A 22,118-nucleotide genomic window follows, 5' to 3' on the forward strand; every position below is an offset into this window, starting at 1 on the left:
TTAGCAATTCCAACATTTCAGCAAATAGTGAGTAGCTCTACTTTATTTCCTCAACCTAAGATGGAGAAGGAAAGGTAATAGCAGCTAACCGGCCTTTTACTTATTCCTCATTTTCCATTCTATGTGATAAGGCATCTGCCACCTTATTTTCCGTTCCTTACTTATACTCTATCACGAAATCAAAATCCAAAAATTTTGTTAACCATTTCTACTAAATCTCAATCCCTACCTTCTATTCTAGAAGGGTTTTAAGGCTTGTTGGATAGTTTTGATGATAAAAGATTGAACCAAGAAATAGGGACACCACTTCTAGATAGCCTTCACTAAAGCCTACAATTCTCTCTCATAAGTAAATAGTGATAAAGCCCTTTCTTTTAATGCCTTGCTTAAGAAGGATATTGGTTGTCTAGACTACATCAGCAGTACCCCTATTCCCTTACCACTAGCATCACACTCTATGATGAAGGGATAGGAAAAACCTAGGAGTTTAAGTATTGGTGGCTGGGTAATAGCCCTCTTTAATTCTTTAAAAGCCCAAATTTCATGGTTCCAATAGAAAGCATTTTTCTTTAAGAGTGTAGTAAGTGTGAAGCCCAATCTTTCTCTTGTGTGTGTGGGTGTGTGTTTTTCTTTGGTCAAGACGGTGCCCAATTTTTATGAAGTACTGGGTTCTCTTTCTTCTTCTTTTTTTTTTTCTTTTTTTCTTGTTTTTGTGTGAGTTGGGCTGTTTTTAGTGTGATGTAGGTGCAGATTTGGGCCCAACATGTGTGCCTTGAGCCCATTAATTGGAGTCTGAAACCCAGCCCCTTACCCCCACCAAAACAACGTCGTTTTGGCTGTAGGAAGAAAACCCTAGGTCTCATTCATTTCCTCCCAACACCACACACCTCTTTCTTCTTCTCTTTTCTTTTCTTTTCTTTTCTTCTTCTTCCTCCTCCCTCCTATAACTCGTGAGCCATTGCCACCCATGCCACCACTGCACCATCGCCACGCATCCTTGGAGCACTGGCCACCGCCCACATCTACCGCCACCTCCCATTCCACTCTCCCAACCTGTGCACCTCTCAGCAATGTCCACTACTTATTGCCGATGCACGCCAATCGTTGAATGCCATGCGTGCAATGTTCGACTTCCTCCCACCGTCCCGCACCACCAATCGCAGCCACAGCTACGTTCCCTAAGCCCCACTCCATATCCTATAAATAGGCCGGACCTCCCATTTTCAAAAATCATCCCAAGCCTCCTCACCTGCTCTCAAATCTTGTCCCATCTTCTTCCTCTCCCTCTGTTTTGCCATCCCGTAGGTTTAAGTCAACTTTTTCCCCTAGCGTTGTCGTGTGCCGCGGGCCACCCCCTTCCAGTAGGTTTACAATGGTTGTTCGACTAGCCTTTTTTCCCCTTAGATACACCCCCAACCTGAATATAGAATTCCCCTTTGGGATCTGCTCCGCCACCCTCCACCTCGAAGAATTTGCTCTTTCATCCTCCACAACACATTTAAGTTAGATTGGCTACCCTTTAATGTTCCCTAATCATAGATCTCCCCATTGTGTCTAGATCCACCACTGCCTCTGCCATGCCACCACTGTTGCCGTTGTGCTCTGCCTCTCCAAACGCCACCACACGACGAACACACATACGCACTTGCGGGATACTTTAAGTCATCACGCTTAATCATCCAAAAAGTGTCTTTCCATGTTGTAAGTAAAACCCTAGGTAGACCCTTGAAATACTAATACGGAATTAATAGTTAAACTATGTTTCTTGCAGTCTAGTTGTGATTGGTTAAGTGGCCGAGGGCCTTATGGAATGTTGGGATATAATACTGTCGTTGGTGTTGGAACTGTTGGCCGAGGGCCAGGCGAAGTGTTGGAAATCACATGTAGTTGTAATTTGTGAATCTGTGAAATTGTGTGTAGCTCTGTCATTGTTTGTTGTACCTATTGCCATGTCATCCAATAACTGTTTGTCATGCATTTGCATTTTAAATTGTTATTACTTGTCATGATTTTATTAATTGTGCTCTGTTCTATGGTTGTGCTGTGAAACCAGAGAAACTATGTTCTAGTGTCAAAAGATTAAAAACATATTTTATGAGTGTGTACATATCACGACCCCAAGCAGAGATGGGGCATTATCTCAATGGAGCTCCTTTGATCACTTAGAAACATGTAAAACTGAGTGACGTCCCCTAGGTTGTCGCCAGGAGACAATGGGCTCGGTTGGGATGGTACGCTCTCTTGCCAACTTCGTGGCCTCTCTACTGGCAGAGGCTAGAGGATGGTTGGTCATGTACACACCGAGCACGAAGCTGGGCATCACGAGTTACGAAGTCACATGCCCAGTCGTTACCTATGGTGTGACGAATGGAGACAGGATGACGGATGGTCCCTAGGGAGACCATGGTGCATACAGTGTTTAAATGGATAGAAATGTGTATTTATGGCATGAGTGGCATATTTTGTAAATTGTTGAGAAGCATATTGACTTTGTGCAATTTTGGTAAGTCTCTTGTTTTTTTTCAAATGCAGTGACATGTTCACTTTTTTTGTGCTTATATTTTTTGGTGTCATTCTATTGGTTTTACTTACTAGGATTGTGAAATCTCACTTTGGTGTCCCCATCAAAGCAAAACTATAGACTTTGATACAGAGGACAGTCTTGAACTTGGAGGATCGACCTCACCTAAGGACTGAAGACCTAAGGACTTTTCCCTTATGTAGCTTGATTTAGTGTTTACTTCTTATCTAGTTGGATGACTGTATTTGGAGTTTGTAATTTGAATTTTTTGTACCATTAGTAGTTTAGACTGCCCTTTTTATTTCTCCGCTGCGTTCAAAACCACAAGTCACCTAGGTGCTGTACCAGAATTTTAGGCTTTAATTATCTAGGATCTTTTTGAGTTAAGGAATGAAGTAATGGGTTGCGTTTTGGTAGGCAAAAAATGGTGCAACCTAGCTTTCCACGTGATGACTCTTTTGGTCAAGCTCCCAAGGATAACTACCGCGGGGTGATGAAATCACGCCTTGGCAAAGGCATTGAATCGCAAGATGGAGTTCCTCTAACATAATTTTCAACACCACGAGAAGAGCAATAAGGGTGTACTTATGATATGAACCTGTGAGAATGGAACCCCTTAAATCCACAATCAACTTAAAAACACACCTAAGAAGCCAAAATCAAGCCAAATAGAAAATCTAGACCCGTTGAGGAACTCGTTTCAAGAACCTAGATTATATGAAAATCTAGACATGTTGAAAAACAAGAAGCTAAATTATAAGGAAGAACGCCACAAAGATTATGATTTACTTTTGATAAGTTTAAAAGTTCATTGAAGAACAAGAGGAGATAAACTCAACTCACAAATGAAAATTCATTCAAAAATATGTTGTTTTGAACAGTGCGGCTATAGTACCTTAAATACCCAATCCCCAAAAAAATCCTAGGCTAACATAAAATCCTTTCCCAAAATACCCTTGGGCGAAATACAAGGCCTTCCCAAAACAAATCCTAACTGAAAATTAAAACAATCCCTAAACTACCCTTAAAAACTTCTTTTGAAACCCTAGTTCATAAAACATAAAACATAAAACATATGTGTGGGCTGGACATCCTCAAGTCTAATTATTTTAGACTAATTCGTATGACTAATAAAATAAGCCTTTTTAATGAAATAAACAAGTCCAAAGTTTTCAATAACAATAGCCACAAGTCATGTCTTTCATAGCTTGTATCACATGGATGAAAACTGGATCTCCTATTCTCAAGCACATCTTGAATGTTGGGCTCTTGCTAGACTCATCCCAAGTGGATTGCACCAATCCTTGCATTGCTTCCTTACTCTTCTTAGTTCTCGATCTTGTGATTGTCCCATCTGAAACTTGCAAAAGATCTTTAAGACTTGTCTACCATGGTGCCCATCATTCCCCCTCTTCTCAAAATGATTCAACCTCGAATCTCCACCTACATCAAAGGGAAAAAGATCAGTAACATTGAAAATAGCAAAAACATGATACTTACCTAAAAGATCCACTTTATATGAATTATCATTAATTTTATCAAGAATTTGGAAAAGTCCACCCAAACTACTTCTGTCATCAACAGGTAAAGGCATTAAATCAAAAGGAATATGTGGATTAAAGCCATAATCGATTTCACAATGTGAAAAATTAGTAATAGAATGAACACTCCAATTATATGCAACCTCAATGAATAGCAAATAATACTCCTACAAATGTTCAAGCAATACGTTTAAAGTCTTCTTTACACCAAAATGCTGCAACAAACCACATCCATGCACAAGCATCTCACGCATAAGACTAACAGGCTCACAACTATTCTCTCTAAATAAATACCAATCTAGTCTATAACACTTACCAAACGATGCTTTCTCACCTACTACATACACACTAGCAAAGTCATCATCATTAGCATGCAATTTATTATCATATTCAAATCTCAATAACTTTGCATTTAAAATAAAGATAAGGACATACCTTCTTGCCAATCCATTAACCACAAAATTTTTCTTACCATCTGCATATTTTATGACATGAGGAAAAGTCTCATTACATTCCTCCCACTTGGCGTGCATTCTAGTCAACTTACCTTGTCCCTTTAAGTGCTTCAAGAACTCATGTTCTTCAAAGAAAGGTTGAGTAGAGATTGTCACATCTGGTACAAAATCAATGTAATGCTCTATCTCTCTAATAGGTGGCAATCCACTAAACATTCTGCTAGGAATCATGACCTCATATCCCTGTAAAAAGTAGTTAAATTCGTTAGTATAAAAATTTGTCTTAGCATAAAAACTCACTTTTTTTTCCTTTTTTCTCTGCAGTCTCTCTTTCTTTTTTCTCTTGTGGCTCCACTTTTTTTTTCTTTACTATCAACCACTTCTCTATTTTCTTTTTCACTCTCTCTTTTTCTTGATGTTATGCCTCATTCCTTTTTTTTCCTCTCTCATTTTCTCTCTCTCTCTCTCTCTCTCTCTCTCTCTCTCTCTCTCTCTCTCTCTCTCTCTCACACACATTTTCGGCCTCACTATCTCTTTCTTTCTCAATTTCACTTTCACTCTTTCTTTTTTCCTCAACTTCATTTTTTAGTTTCAGTTGGTCCTCATTGACATATTTTGTGGATAAAGGAGCAAACTTGATTATTTTGCCATCCTTTACAAAGCTATAAATGTTATTAACCCCATCATGGATCACCCTCCTATCATACTGCCACGACCTCCCCAACAAAATATGGCCAGCATACATAGACACTACATCACAAAACACCTCATTTAACTGTGAGTTTAATTGAGTTATCAATGACCATCCTAGCTCATCAAGCTATGGAATGGTTAAGGAAGCTGTGTGTGCTCCCAGAATCCACCATAATTACCACCTCTTCACCCCCAATCCTACCCACCAACCTCATCATCTTAGGGCTGGGGTTCCTGCAATGGGTTTTAAGGAGATCCCTTAAGGTTTCTACAATTTCTTCTTCCCATTTCTGCTCCCCATTTTCAACTTCTTCTCCCTTTTCTTCTAAAGGATCGTCACTGCCCTACAATAGGTAAACCTTAGGCCTTTTGCACACATGGGTTAGGTTTCACTTTTCATCACAGTGGTAGCACAATCCCTACTTTCATTTTTCATTTATTTATGTTGACAGTCTTTTTCTTGTAGGAGTAAAGGGTTTCTGCCACTTGCTGCTACCCTCTTGTGATTGTCCCCAATGATTCAAAGTGACACTCATGGGTGAGTTTCCCTTTTCCCCTCCAGATTTAAACATTTTCCTTGTGCTAACTATGTATTCTTCCTAAATTTTGGCCAAGCCAAAGGAACCGTTCAAGTTGATTGCGTTTAACATGCGAAGGCCAAGCCAAAGGCAGTGTTCAAGTTGATTGCGTTTAACACGTTGTATCTCATCCTTTAAGATACTAAGGAAGCAGTTGAGTTTATGATGATCTGGTAAACCCTTCAACTGATAAAGCTTCAGACTAAACCTTGTAAACTACTACTATGGAGGTCTACTTAGATCGAGTTAGGGCTTCCACAAGATCATTATAGGTCGTGCGTCCAAACCTAACTTGCAAGGTTCTTTTGAAGTTCTTCCAACTAGTGAAATGGCCACTTTCCAATGCATCCTAGTACCAAATAAGTGCCTCACCCTCTATATGGTATGAAGCCATCAAGAGGCGATGGCCTAGCTGAGTCTAGTGGAAGTTAAAATACTGATTGGCCATAAACACCCACCCAGATGGATTATCTCCATCAAAATGGGGAAATTCCAGCTTAACTCCCTCGAAAAATCCCTATTGTTATCGTGCACCTCCAAATCATTGAGTTGAGGAGCCTTTTGGTTAGCTAGTTTGGTCTGATTCTCTTCTATGTTTGTCTGATTTATTCTGAACTTATTGCTTCTAATTGACTGGCCATTAATTAGATGATTTTGATATTGTGATTTGCTATCAAAAGAGGGAATTATAAGATAGAACTTGGATATTTCAGCATAGATAAATATAGAGATCGAAAGGCTTATATGAACTATGTAGTCTTAAAATCGTTGGTCTTAATACTTTTTTACTTTATTAATTTGCATACTCTTATGTAAAATGGTGAACAAGAATATTTCCAATTGACTATCGAAAGAGGCTTTTGGATGAGCTTGGAGATTTTGCTAACAAACAGGGTGGATTAAATTCAATTAGTTAGATAAGAAAAGTATAGTGAGGGATTAGGTGAAATCAATTTCCTAGAAGTTCTTTTTTGTCATTAATTTGATCTTCAATCAACATCTTTCTTTTCGTTTGAATATTTTCTTTGAATTGATTTTATTTCAAATTGCAATTACAAAAATTTTAGTGACTTTTTCAAATAAAGTCGAGATTTGTTTAATTTCGGTATTTGCCAAAAATAAGTTACCAATTCTTAAGGACAATACTCTTCTCATCACTTTACTATAAAACTATGATACTGTGCACTTCCAGTTTTGCACCGATCACTCGCCCAATGTCGTGCTCGCTTATTTCACTTGCCCAATGTTTTGCTCGCTCATTCATTGCTTGCCAATGTCTTTACTCGTTGTGCTCTCTTGCTCGTTCTAAGATTTTCTTGCCCAATATTGTGCTTTGCCTACTAATTGCTTGCCCGTGGATTTGCTCACCTTGCTCGCTTACTATTTCTCACTTATGCCTGAGATTATGAGGTTCATGTGGTTATTTTGAATTAGTTGCAGCATTCCATTGTACACGGTTCTCACAAATTGCATAAAATTCAAGCAAATACATAAAACAACCAAAAAAAATGTTTATATACATATAATACAATTAAAGTTATAAATGTTTATATACATATGATACAATTAAAGTTAAAAAAATGTTTCAACGCATCATAAAAAGTCTCATCTCTCTATAGAGGTCTCTCTATTGTCGTAGTACAGGCTTTGCCATTCAGTAATGATGGCTGACGAGTTAGAACCATTGTACAAGAATATGTCTCTGTCGGAGAAGGAAGAGGGAGAAATATTGGTGGATTCTCATTTTACTTAGCCAACAGTTGCACAATGGGAATAATGCTTACTTTTATCCCTTTTTACAGAGTGATATTACAATCCAAAAGCATTTAAAAGTACGATGAAGAAAGTTTGGTAGCCTGTTAGAAAAATCGCGTTCAAGGAGTTGGGTTCCAAATTATTGCTAGTTGAGTTTGAAGATGAACGTGATGAAAAACGTGTTCTATGAGAAGGGCCTTGGTCTTTTGATAGGAATCTCATACTTATGAAAGTAGTTGAAGGAGAGTTACAAGTTACGAATATCCGAATCATAGAAGCCTTCTTTTAGGTCAGATTATATGATATGCCGTTACACACTATGAACGAACAAGTGGGGAGGCTGATTGGTAGTGTAATTGGGACTGTGGAGGAAGTTGATGCAGAACAGGGAGATGTTGGATAGGGAGAATACTTGAGGATAAGAGTGAAAATGGATATAACTCAACCACTCATGCGTGGCAAAATGATCAATCTGGATATGTTTGGTTCATGTTGGTTCATATTTGCATATGAACGATTGCCTAATTTCTGCTATGCCTGTGGGAGGTTAGGCCATAACCACACAGAATGCAATCTGCAGCACACTCAGCAAGACATGCATAAGGATGTTCATATGCCATTTGGTCCATGGCTACGTGCAGGGGTTGCTATGGGACAGGGAGGAGAGTACAAGACGCAAAAGGGCCCTGTTGATCTGAATTCTTCACTGGTCCGATCGATGGAGTTTGATAGGAGGACTGCTAAATTCACAGCAGGGGAAAAGAAGGATTCAACATGCAAATCTGCTATGACAGATTCCCGGGACGTGATTTCTAGAAAGAATATTAGGGATGGAAAGTTGACTAGCGAGCAAGAGGAAAATGTGATCAAGAAGGGGCAGGGGACAGTCCATGATGCCATGATTGGTGCTAGTCACATTAATACGGTGATAAAAGGAAATGAACCGAGTATGGAGGTGAAAATATGGTGCTGAGTAAACTGAAGGATGATTAATTAGACAACATGCAGAGAAAGGATGTGCACGTGAGTTCTAAACATGACTTCCCAGTGATAATTGGGAGGGCGAATGAGGAAGGCCCACTAGCTCAGCTAATCAAGGCCACACTATCCAAAAGTGGGAGGAAGTGGCAACATGTGAAGAAAACTAACCAATATTCAACTGTTGTTGCCCAAGCACAGTAGAGTTTGAAGGCAAAAGGGAAGTTGCACTATTCTGAGACAACAAATGGACAACGAGGAAGGAAGACCCAAAAGGCGAGAATGCAGGAACCAAGTACCCTATAATCACAAAAAGTGAAGGCTATGGATCAGCCCCATCGAGAGCCAAAACAATCATAAGTTGGAACTCCCGTGGGCTTGGGAACCTGTAGAGAGTTCGAGTACTTCATGACTTAGTCAGGAAGGAAGTTCCCATGGTGCTTTTTCTTCAGGAAACAAAATTATCTATGAAAAATATGGAATACATTAGAGTTAAGGTGGGCTTTGAATGTTGCTTTGCTATGGCAAGTGAATGAAGAAGTGGTGGTCTAGTTCTAATGTGGAAGCAAGGGTTTCAACTCAGTATTAAAAGCTTCTCTAAAAATCATATAGATGCTATGGTTTATGATGCTGATAGTGGAAAGGAGTGGCATTTAAATGGTGTTTATGGGAATCCTAAAACTGAGAAAAGGAGTGACACTTGCAACCTTATCAAATTACTAAAGGGGGAGGGGCTCAAGCATGGTTGGTTTTTGGAGACTTTAAGAGATTCTTTGTTGACAAGAGAAAATGGGAGGAAAGGCCAGGCTTGAGAGACAAATGAGGGAATTTAGATAGCGATTGGATGACTGCCTTCTAAGTGACCTGGGCTATGAGGGTCCTCAATTTAAATGGTGTAATAGGAGGGGCATGAATAATCAGTGAAAGGCAAGTTAGGTTCTTGGCTAATGAGAATTGGTCTAGCACTTTTCCATCTAACCGTGTCTTACATGGAACAGCAACACATTCTGACCATATACCAATCATTTTGTATGAGAGCAGTGAAATATTGCGAAGCAAGAAAAAGATTTTTAGATTTGAAGCTACGTGGGTTTAAGATGATGATTGTGAAGGTGTGATTGCTAGATCTTGATAGGGGGGACATAAAGGGCTGTCCATGAATAATATTGTTACTAGAGTTGAAAGCTGTAGTTAGAGATTGGAAGCATGGAATAGACAAAAGTTTGGTCTGCTTCACAAAAAGATCAAATAGGCTCAAGACCAGCTCCAGCAGGTTCAAACCAGTGATCCACATTATTTTAGAATGGATGATCACCAGGCTACTCTAAATAACTTACAATATTGGCTAGAAATGGAGGAAATCATTTGGAAACAAAGATCCAAAGCACTTTGGTTAAAGGAGGGAGATCAAAATACCAAATTTTTCCACCATAAGGCTTCCCAAAAGAGAAATAAAAATTGGATCAAAGGCTTAAGGATGAAGAAGGAGTTTGGCAATTTGAAGCAGGAAGGGACCAAGTGATTTTAAACTACTTCCAGATTTTATTTATTGTTGCACCTCAGACTAGTAACATGGAATTTCTTGCTGGCTTGACTAGAAGAGTCACTAATGATATGAATAAGGAGCTGTTAAAAGAGTTCAAGAGAGAATAAGTGAAAGTTGCACTTGACCAGATGCATCCTACCAAGGCCCCTGGCCCTAATGTAATGGCGCCCCTTTTTTTCCAACAATACTTGCATATTGTTGGGGATAATGTCACTATTGCTATTCTTCAAGCCCTGCAAAGTGATAGAATCCCCTCTTCTCTTAATCACACTTTTATTACTTTGATTCATAAGAAAAATAAGCCTGAGAAAATTATTGAGTTTAGGTCTAGTAGCTTGTGTAATGTGGCTTATAAACTTATTTCTAATGTGTTAGCTAATAGGCTCAAGCTTATTCTTAATCATATCATATCCAATTCCCAAAGTGCCTTTGTACCAGGACACCTTATTACTGACAATGTCCTAGTAACATATGAAATGATTCACTTCTTGAGGAATAGGAGATAAGTCAAGGATGGTTATATGTCTATTAAGTTGGACATGAGCAAGGCCTATGATTGCATTGAATGGGGATACTTGGAGGTTTGATAAGCTAATGGTTTTGACTTCCAAGCACAAAAGTTGTCAAAGTAATACAAGGGTAAATCACAAGATCAAATTCATGGGGACAATGAGAATTATGAAAGCATTAAGGTCTCAGTTATAACACAAGAAAACATATTATCATTTATGGTGACAAGAAATTCCAAAAGAAACCACAATAAGCTAAAAGATTGAAATAACAAATAAGAAGAGAGAAATAAGGTTCAAGCGGTACACCAGAATGATGGCTATTTACCAAGGAAAGGTGAACTGGATGAAGACAAGAGTTTCTAGCTGATTTGGAGGTTCAAAAACAAGTAGGACTGGAGATAATGATGAATCTATGTATCTAAAATTACCAATAACTAAGAGTTGCAAAGAGAATGTGCAGAAATGGAATTGAACTTGTAAGAAACAATAAATCAAACACTTGGGATGCAAGTTTCTCCCATTTCTGGTTTGATAAAGGATTTACCACTAATTTCCTCTTCTCTCAATCATTTTCTCATTCCAAAAGATTATGATTGGATAATACAACAATCGGCCCACAATTTTTAGTATAATCTAAGATACTCAACAAATTGTATAACAAATTTAAGCAATGAAAGAAAACCATCGAAGTTGTATTACTAGTTCAAGCATCAATTGTGTCTTTACATCTACAACTAATCCAGATCAAGAAACAGAGCACTTCAATCCTTTCTAAAAGTAAAATGAAATACAATACAACAAGTTAATCGTTAAAACTCTATGGAACAGAGGTAATCTAACCCAAAACAGTCATGGGTTACTCCTTGAATCTCAAGCTTAAAACCTAGCCTATCATCTTTAAAATCAAAACTTTCAAGAACAAATTAAACCTAGAATAATTCATTAAAGAAAGAAAAAAAAAGAAGGATAAAGATTAAGATCAAGAGGGGAAAGGTCCCGCAAGCTCTGCTCCTCACGTCGCAGCCTTTCTTGCCCAAAACCATCTTGCCGTGCATGTGTCTCTCCTCTCCTTTCTTATACATCGTTCTCCCTCTCTCCTCTTCAGGTGTAAATGCCGCATATTCCTCTCCAACTTAGCCATTTAGTTATTCATCTTTTGTCTTCCAAAAATACACAGCAACAATTAAACATAAGTGCTCATAAACTTAAGGGCAAAAATGGAATAATGGTTTTAGTGATGAGAGTCACATGTGTTTTTGTTACAACCAGCTGCAATTTAAATGTTTCTAAGTGCAAATCATCAACTCTTATCAATTAAGCTCGATTACTAAAATCATATTCATAACTAAACTCTTAATCCATATTGCAATAACCAATTGACACACTTAAACACTTAATTATGCAATTTTTTACACCTAATCACACCCCCAACTAGCGTTTTGTTAGTCTCTAGAAAAAGAGTGACTAAGAGAGACAAACTCTTGGCTTTCATCCATCATAATTGAAGTAAAAAATCTATGCCTTAGACTATAAATTATCATCAAAATTGGTATTGAAACTAAAACATATCAGATTAAAACTCTTATAAAAACTCATGGCATATTCAACACTCAAGTAGGAGAAATGTGTAGAAGATTGCAACTCACTAAGTGCAGTAAGTGTGTGGGTAAGTGAGCTGCAATCTTACCAAGGTTGACTGTAACATTTTGTTGGATCTTTCCCAATATCAGCAACTTATCAAGAAGAATCACAAGTGATCATACTCTACTTCAAAACCATTGCAATGGCAGCTTTCACGCTATCACACTTTAAAAGGCTTTTTTTTTTTTTTGTTCACTTTGGCACAAGCCTTATTCATTTTGTTGAAAGCCCTAGTGATAGGTAGCCTTTTCCAAAGCACACAAAGATTTTTCTTGATCTCTGGCTTGTCCCTTTTTTCAATTGTTTTTCAGCTTTCAACTTTTGTGTTTTTTTAAGCCATTAAGATATGGTTCATTAGAGTCCTTGTTAATTGCAACATTGGGCTTGATTTAGTGAAATAGAAAGGCAACCAAGGTATTCCGCTGGTGTACTGTCAAGTATAGCAATCAGCAACTTAGACATGCATGTCCTTTTTTGAAGTGACTGAGTATGACATAAACTTCTAGGTTGAGCTAAAATCCGAACCATTTGGAGTTACCGCAACCCATAATTCCAACACTCCTTTCACAAGCATAGATGTTTGAAAACAGTCATTGTGAAATTTAGCCAAGAAGTTTCACGAAGTGAGCATTGAGAACTCAATCAAACTAGAGAGACACACAGAGCACACCTAGCATGCGAAGGGGAAAAAAAAAGACTCTCCACCCCCCAACTTAAAGTGAGCATTATCCTCAATGATTAAAAGATGTCAAAAGAAAAACAAGAGAGCGATAATAAGAGGAATAAAGAGGTACCTTGGCAAAGAAGTAAAGGACAACAAGAGGAGAACAATGAAAGGTAAAAGAAAGAAAATGTACCTGCAGAAACTAAAAGTAAAACAAGACAATGCAAAATGAAATGAAGGAAAAATAAAATATCAAGGCACGACTGGAGGATCGGGATCAAGCAAATAGATGATGGTGTCCTCTGGTGAAAATTTGTCAAGAAAAGTTTGAGCCGTTGACCATTGACCTTAAAAATATTACCATTGTGTGGATTAAGGATTTCAATAGCCCCATGAGAAAACACCATCTGAACAAAATAAGGACCATTCCATTTGGATCAACGTTTACCAACAAACACATGGAACCTTGAGTTGTAGAGGAGAACCTTTTGATTGGGGAGAAAACTCTTCCTCAGAATTTGCTTCTCATGGAAAGCTTTAGTTTCTCCTTGTAAAGTTCGGCATTGTCGTAGGTATTGCATCTCAACTCCTCTAATTCACTCAATTCCAATTTCCTTAAAACACCAAATTTGTTAGTAGCAAAGTTAAAGTGCTTGACAACCCAATAAGCCTTGTGTTCTAACTCAATAGGGAGATGATATGCCTTACTGTAAACCAAACGATAAGGAGACATGCCCAAGACAGTTTTAAAAGATGTCCTATAAGCCCATAAAGTGTCAAAAAGTCTTAGCCTATTTGGATTGACAATTTTTTCAAGAATGGCTTTGATTTCATGGTTGGCCAACTCAGCCTGGCCATTGGTCTGGGGATTCTAAGGAGTTGAGATTTTGTGATGACCCCATATTTTTTCATTAAGGCAGCAAATGGTTTATTGCGAAAGTGGGAACCTCCATCACTAATTAAAACCATTGGCATCCCAAACCGAGTGAAGATGTTATCTTTAAAAAATTTTCAACACCACATGATGATCATTGGTCCGACATGGTATTGCCTTGACCCATTTGGAAACATAGTCTACAGCAACAAGGATGTAAAGATAACCAAAAATCAATCCCCCAGCAATCAAAAATTTCTAACGCTAAAATGGGTTGTAAGGGTATCATGTTTCTACGGGTAATTCCACCTAGTTTTTGGCATGGTTCACCTGCTTTACAAAAATTATAAGTATCCTTGAACATGTGGGGCCAATAGTAACCATATTGTAAAATTTTAGCCACCATTTTCTTGGCTGAAAAGTGGCCTCCACACGCACCAGCATGACAGAAATTTATTATGTGTGGGATGTCACAATTAGGCACACACCTCTAATTTAATCTTTTTGATGTCGTGAGGGCTCCAATGTGGTGAGATGTGTCCTGTTACCAAGAAATTGACAATATCAGCAAACCAAGGCAAAGAATCAACAGTTAAAAGTTGTTCATCAAGAAAAGAATATGAAACAGGAGTAGAAGGTTCAGAATTTTTGACAATGAGTCGAGATAAGTGGTCAGCAACCACATTCTCCACTCCCTTCTTATCCTTGATGATAATATTAAATTCCCACGACAAAAAAATCCATCTAATTAGCCGACGTTTTGGCATCCTTTTTAGTGAGCAAGTACTTAAGGGCTACATGGTCAGTGAATACAACAACTGGAGAGCCTAAAATGTAAGCTCTAAATTTGTCCAAAGCAAAAATAACTGCTAGCAACTTTCTCGGGGGTGGAGTAATTTTTCTGAGCTGCATCCAGTGTCTTACTTGCATAGTAAATAACAAATGGAAGTTTATCTCTTCACTGACCAAGGACGGCACCTATAGCAAAGTTACTAGCGTCACACATGATCTCAAAAGACAATGACCAATCAGGTGGTTGAATTATAGGTGCAATGACCAACATGGATTTGAGTTGCTCAAAAACAACTTGACATGCATCAGACCAAGTAAAAACACAATCCTTATCTAACAACTCATACAAAGATCTCGATATGGAACTAAAGTTCTTGATAAAACACCTATAGAAACCGGCATGTCCTAAGAATGATTTAATATCCTCGACAGTTTTTGGAATATGTAACGTTGATACTAGTTCAATCTTGGACTTGTCAACTTCAATGCCTCGAGCTGAATGATGTGTACAAAAACAATACCTTACTGCACCATAAAATTGCATTTTTTCCAATTTAAAAGCAGGTTTTTCTCTTCACATCGAGCCAAAAACAGAGGTGAGGTTAGTAAGGCATGCATCAAAAGAATCACCATAGACTGAAAAATATCCATAACCACTTCCAATATATCATATATGCTCAACCATGTCACTAAAGATGCTTAACATGCATCACTGAAATGTGACGGGTGCATTACAAAGTCTAAAGGGCATTCTCCTAAATGTAAAAGTTCCAAAAGGGCAAGTGAAAGTAGTTTTTTCTTGATCTTCAAGAGCTATTTCAATTTGATAATATCCTAAAAAAAGCATCAAGAAAACAATAAAAATCATGGCCTGAAACTCTTTCCAACATTTGGTCCAAAAATGATATTGGAAAATAGTTCTTTCTTGTGAAAGCATTTAACTTCCTAAAATCAATGCACATGCGCCATTCTATGGTGGTTCTAGTTGGGATTAACTCCGCTTTTTCATTTTTCACAACAGTAATCGCAGATTTCTTAGGAACTAGTTGAGTAGGACTTACCCATTGACTATCCGAGATGGGATAAATGATACCTACATCCAAAAGTTTCAAGACTTCACTCTTTACCACCTCCTTCATCGTGGGATTTAGCCTCCATTGCATCTCTCGAGTTGGTGATGAATTTTCCTATAGAAAAATTCAATGTGTGCAAATGGTGGGGCTCTTAGAATCTCTCACCTGCTATTTGCTAATGATAGTATCCTTTTTTGCAAGGCTACTATAGAAGACAACAATCGAATTCAACAGTTATTAGGCAGATATAAGAAGGCTTCAGGGCAGAAAAATAAATATAGAGAAGACTACAATGGTATTCAGTAGGAACGTGGACTCTGTGAAGTAAGAAGAGCTTATGTACTTCTTGGGTGTGTAGCAGTTCTTACAGTATAAAAAAATATTTAGGCTTGCCTCCCTTCGTTGGTAGAGCCAAAACAAAAGCATTCTCAGACATGAAAAATTAAAGTGTGGATAAAGTTTCAAAGCTGGAAGGAGAAGATGCTATCTTAGGGAGATAAAGAGGTTCTTATCAAAGTTGTAGCTCTCTCAATCCCTACATATTCTATGAGTTGTTTCAAACTCCCTAGCAGCTTGTGTCATGAGCTGGAGTAAATGATGGCACAATTTTGGTAGGATCAAAAAAAAAAAACATAAACTTCACTGAATAAGTTGGGCTAAGATATGTGAGAATAAACAGGCTAGGGGAATGGGGTTTAAGGATCTTAGAACCTTTAATGATGCTCTCTTAGCCAAGCAGGGATGGAGGATTATGCAAGAAACCGACCTTATTACCCCAAATTTTTAAAGACAAGTACTTTCTAAGAGATCCATTTTTGGGTTCTAAACTAGACTACATTCCCTCTTTTGCATGGAAAGGAATCTGGGAAGCCAAAATGCATATGGCCTTGGGGTGTAGGTGGAGAGAAGGTACGAGTAAGTTTATTAATATCTAGAGGGACTATTGGATTCCAGGTCACATTAAACTTCCTAACAACATGCGAGAAGAAGAAATCACTATCAACAATGCAACTGTGGGCAGCCTAATTGATCATCATATCAAGTGGTGGGATGTTGAGAAAGCGAGCACGGTGTTACCTACAAAAGCAACTAATGAGGTGCTGAAACTAATACTTAGCCCTGGTACACCAAAAGACAAGCTAATTTGGGCACATGAAAATAATGGGAATTTTAGTGTGAGAAGTGCATATAGATTGTTCAAAGAGTCCAAAAAAATCAGCATGGACGGTGAATGCTCGAAGACTATGTCCCTACAGAAACTGTGGAGAAGTTTATAGGCTATGCAACTCCCTAATAAGATTAAGATCTTAGCCTAGAAAACTTGTAAAGAGAGTCTTCCTACCAAACATAATTTGAAGAGGAGACAGGTATTGAATGAGGAAATGTATCAATTTTGTGGTACTGAGGTGGAGGATGTGGCCCATGCTCTTTGCTATTGTCCTACCATCCAAGAATGTTGGGAAAAGTATCTGCCTATTGTTGATCAATAGACTCTCATAAACAGTATGGTGATATTATAGGCTACCTAATTGGGATGGGGCACAAAGAAGACCTTGAGCTATTCCTTTTTATATCTTGGAGCTGTTGGTACAGAAGAAATTCATTAATTTTTTAGAACAAATGCCTGCATCTTGAACAAGCTCTTGGCCAAGCTACAACAGTGCAGAAGGTGTTTAAAGAGACTGAGGGGAAGCCATTGAAACTAGTGAGACACCATTGCCAATGGGAGCCCCCCCCCCCCCCCCCAACCTCTCCGTTTCAGGAGTGTTTAAATTAAATGTTGATGGAGCCATGTTTCCAACCCATCACAGTGCAGGTATTGGAGCAATTCTTAGTGATTGTAAGGGTGAGGTTCTTATGATGGCTAATAAGAAATAGCAGGGAGTTAGAGATGCAGTAGGAATCGAGATGCTTGCTATTCTCAGGCATTTCTAGTTGAGTGTCCACTTGGGAATCCATAACCTCATCATCAAAAGTGACTCCTTGATCCTAGTGAAGGAATTACAATAGGTTAAGTAACAAAGTCCGAGTGCAAGAAGGACTCAACAGCACCGAACGGATACTCTTTAATAGTAGTAGTAATTATCAATAAGGCTAAGTTAGTAATTAGTTTTTATCAATAAGGGTTGAATGCCCATGTAGATGTTATCGTTTCCTAGTTCTAGTATGTTAGTATGTTCTTTCCTAGTTCTAGTGTGTTAGTATCTTAGTTGCAATTTTGACATTTATTTAAGGATCTAAAATGTAAAGTTGGAGGCATTTTTGATGATTTAATAATATTACATATTGGTTACTGAGATGGGAGCAATCTGTTGAGATGCCATAAGTGTGCAACTTTTATTTTATTTTTAGTATTGGGAGGTTTTGCTTCAATTTTGGTATCAAGAGCCAAAGCTTTCCATCGTCAACACCATGAACACATGCAGTAACAAGCACCCCAACACCACCCACTTAACACCGCAACAATGAGACAACCTCCTGCTAGAAGTAATTAACCAAGTAGGTTCTCTTAACAAGAAGGTCGGTGTATTCTAGAACCATGTATTTGATAAACCAGAGGGATCATGAGTGAACAAGCAAGAGGACACACTGGAGAACGGGGGACAAAAACTACATCTCGAAGGAGATGGAAATAGCAAGGACCAATCCCACATACCACCTTTCACTCCCTTCCAGGGATCTCGGTGGATGTTGTGAGCGTATAACGGTGAGAACACCTTCGCAACCCGTATGAATTCTTCATGAATCGAACGGAATTTCTAGAGAATCACCGTGATAAGGTGATGCAACGAATTAGAGTCGAGGTATCTGATTTCCATGGGAATTTAAACACTTATGCTTTCTAGGAATGGATTACAGCTAACCATAAAGTCCATTTTGTGATGACAGCTAACCATAAAGTCCATTTTGTGAGAATGAACTTAAAGGAAAAAGCAAGAGTTTGGTGGAAAAGTGTTGAGCAACAGCTATATAGGCTCCACCAACCTCCGATTACTTATTGGGAAGAGATGAAATTAAAGCTGCAAGAGAAATACTTACCGATCAACTATGAGGAGATGCTATTTGAAGGACTATTAGTATTGAGGCAAGGGGCAGCCTCAGTAGACGATTATACCAACAAATTCCATGAACTCAACATCCACAGCTAAGTATCCGAAATAGAATGCCAATCAATCGCACGCTATAAAGCGGGCCTATGGGACGACATTCGGAAGGACCTGCTTACCATTCGTTTAACAAGCATTGAAGAAGCTTATCAACTGGCATTATGCCTGGAGCAACAATACGGAGTTCCCCCACCCCGGAACCCATGTCCAACTGGGCAACTCTTGCACAAAAGTGGAACCCAACCCAGAGAAACCAAGCTTCACCAAATGAACGCACCTAGCACAAGACTCAGATGGCACCATAAAAAGGAAGCTCAGAATGTGATACGGGCAAAAGCAAGCTTAAGGAATGCTACAAATGTGGAGGATGTAGACACTTTGCAATAGTATGCCCCACAAAAGAATAGAGGCTTACTTGGGCTAGCGAGAACTAGTTCAAGATAGTAGAAGAGAAAGAAACATCGAATACTAACGAGGACCTCGAAGTCACAAGGCTTGAAGAAATACTAGAAGGCTCTAAAATGCCTATTTGTGTGATCCGACGAGTATTGACAGGGTAGAAGAAGGAAGAACTGGCTAGCAATGATTGGTTGCACAATAACATATTTCATACTCGAGTGGAACATCAAGGGAAGTCTCTAAACCTTATTATTGACGACAGAAGCAGAATGAACGTGATTTCCCAAGAAATTGTATAAAAACTCAAACTTCTAGTGGGGAAACATCCACAACCATACAAATTAAGTTGGGTCAGTGACACCTCTATTCCAATGAGACATCAATGACTGATCACCTTCTCCCTTGAACAACACTATGTTGATACTTTGCGCTACGACGTGATCCCTACGAGAGCCTGCCACTTGTTATTGGGGCGTCCTTGGTTATACGATTGACAAGTCAATTATGACAGTTATAAGAACTCGTATTCCTTTTTGTTTTGTGGTAGGAAGGTGGTCCTACAACCTACAAAGATCAACAACTTTGACTATCCCTCTAGCGATGAGCAAATACTAGCACTACAAGGGTTCACGCAAGCAAGCCAAGACCGTGGTATTATTTTTGCATTGATTGCTAAAGCAACTAGTCCACCACCAACAACGAAAACACTAGCACCAGAAATAACAGTACTTTTGGAGGAATTCTCGGATATCACCCCAAACGAATTACCTTAGGCCCTACCGCTCATGACAGGCATACGATATGCCGTAGATTTGATTCTAGCAGCAACCTTGCCCAACTTGCTAGCATATCGGATGAGCCCAGCCAAACACAAAGAACTACAACAGGTCCAGAGTTTACTTGACAAAGGATTTATTCGTGAGAGCCTTAACCCTTGCACAGTACTCACCCTACTCACACCCAAGAAGAATGGTAGCTAGCGCATACACATTGACAATAGGGCTATCAATAAAATTATGGTAAAATATCACTTCCCTATTCCTTGTTTGGACGATATGCTAGACGTGTTGCATGGCACGCAAATCTTTTCCAAGATTGACTTGCAAAGTGGTTACCATCAAATCCAACTGCATTCCAGCGATGAGTAGAAAACGGCCTTCAAGACAAAGGAGAGACTTTTTGAATGGTTGGTGATGTGGTTCAGGCTAACAAACGCCCCCAGTACATTCATGCAGGTGATGATAGATTCTGTGGCCCTTCATAAACAAGTTTGTCATGGTCTATTTCGACTAAACTCTTGTGTATAGCCACGATTATCCTACCCACTTAGACCACCTCCGCCAAGTGCTACAAGTCCTCCACTTCAAAAGTTTTTCCATCCACCTAAAGAAGTGCACCTTCGCAAAGCTTTCTATGGTGTTTCTCAGATTTATCATCTCCGATCAAAGGGTTCCACTGATCCTTCAAAGGTACAAGCTATTCGAGATTAGCCCATGCTGACCAACGTTCACGAAGCACGTAGCTTCCATGGGCTTGCTTCGCTCTACAGATGTTTTATGAGGAACTTTAGAAGTATCATGCCTCCAATTACTTAGTACACCAAGAAGGGATTTTTTTTTATGGTCCACGGCCATAGAACAAGCATTCTAGGCCATCAAACAACACCTCACCGAGACTCTTGTTCTACGGCTACCAAATTTTGAACAACCCTTCGAAGTTGCTTGTGATGCATCTCACACAAGTATTGGTGGAGTACTTAGTCAACAGGGCCATCCCATAGCCTTTTTCAGCAAGAAGCTCAATGAAGCTCGACGCCACTACTCAGCCTATGACCTAGAATGTTACTCACTTGTGCAATCACTGTGACACTAGAGACAATACCTTATCCATAGAGAATTTATCCTCTACACAAATCATGATTCCCTTCGACATCTCCAATCTCATAAACACTTGAGCGCCAAGCATGCTAGTTGGGTAGACTTTCTCCAGCAATTTTCTTTTGTTCTCAAACACAAGGCAGGATTTGAAAATAGAGTTGCTGATGCCCTGAGCCTATAAAGCCACCCTACTTACCACCCTCACGGTGACCACGACTGGGTTTGACCCCATCAAAACGAAATACAATGCTAACCCCAAGCTTGGAGCTATATATATAGCGTTGCAAGCAAGACACTCTCCGCAGGATGCTGAATTCAACCTAATTGATGGATTCCTTTTTTTTAGCAACCGATTGTGCCTACGCAATACAAGTATGCGAGCTTTAGTTATTCGTGAGCTACATTCAGGAGAAATTGCAGGCCATTTTGGCCATGACAAAACCATCCAACTCGTTGAGGACAAGTTCTAGTGGCCAAGCCTAAAATGGAATGTCCAGCGGGTTGTACGACGTTGTCAAATATGCCAACTATCCAAGGGGCAGAGACAAAACACAGGTTTGTACACCCCTCTACTTGTACCAGATTAAACGTGGGAGGATCTCAACATGGACTTCATACTTGGTCTTCTGCTCACCATCCGAGGACACGACTCTATTTTTGTGGTAGTAGACCGTTTCTCTAAAATGGCTCATTTCCTCCCTTGTAGCCGAACATATGATGCCTCACGAGTTGTTGCTATATTTTTCTTTGAAGCGGTACGATTAAATGGTATACCAAAAACTATCACATCTAACCATGATGTTAAGTTCATTAGTTATTTTTGGAAAACATTATGGACAAAGACAAGAACCAAACTCCAATTCTCTAGTGCATTTCACCCACAAACCGATGGATAAACGGAGGCCATCAATAAGAGTCTAGGCAACTTATTATGCTGCCTTGTTGCAGATCATAGTGCCACTTGGGATCTTCTCCTTCCACATGCCGAATTTGCTTACAACAATTCAGTTAATCGAAGCACAGGTCGCTCCCCTTTTAAAGTGGTCATAGGGCTTAAACTGAGAGCACCGTTGGATCCGGTTCCACTACCTTTATCTCCTAGAGTCAGTGAA

The sequence above is a fragment of the Carya illinoinensis genome, chromosome 16, assembly GCF_018687715.1.
Source record: "Carya illinoinensis cultivar Pawnee chromosome 16, C.illinoinensisPawnee_v1, whole genome shotgun sequence".
In the NCBI taxonomy this organism is placed as follows: domain Eukaryota; kingdom Viridiplantae; phylum Streptophyta; class Magnoliopsida; order Fagales; family Juglandaceae; genus Carya; species Carya illinoinensis.